The sequence below is a fragment of the Galeopterus variegatus genome, unplaced genomic scaffold, assembly GCF_000696425.1.
Source record: "Galeopterus variegatus unplaced genomic scaffold, G_variegatus-3.0.2 Scaffold2469, whole genome shotgun sequence".
Taxonomy (NCBI): domain Eukaryota; kingdom Metazoa; phylum Chordata; class Mammalia; order Dermoptera; family Cynocephalidae; genus Galeopterus; species Galeopterus variegatus.
In genome coordinates, this window is record NW_007728580.1 from 142,776 (window position 1) to 143,340 (window position 565).

Sequence of the window (565 nt, forward strand, 5' to 3'; positions counted from 1 at the left end):
ATAGTAACCTTCGCGCTGTGGGAGTTCACCACCACTCGACCACCCTTACAAGAAATTCTCAAGGGAGTACTGGGTTTGGTTCCTGAAAAATAACTACCACTGCCATAAAAGCCCAAGAAAAATCAAAACACACTAGTATAATAAAAATGGCATTCATAAAGAGAAAACAAACAAAAAGGCTGTCTACAACCCAAAGAACTAACAAACACAGAAAACAAACAGGAAAGCAGAAAGCAAGGAACAAAAGACACCTAAGACAACCAAACAATCATCAATAAAATGCTAGGAATAAATCAACACTTTTCAATAACAACTCAATGTAAAAGGCTTAAATTCCCCAATCAAAAGACATAGACTGGCTGACTGGATTAAAAAGGAGGACCCAACTATATGCTGCCTTCAAGAGACCCACATCACCCATAAACTCACATAGACTAAGAGTGAAAGGATGGAAAAAGATTTACCATGCAAACAGAAAAGAAAAACGAGCTGGAGTAGCTATTCTTATATCTGATAAAATAGACTTTAAACTAAGAATCATAAAAAGAGATAATGAGGGCCACTA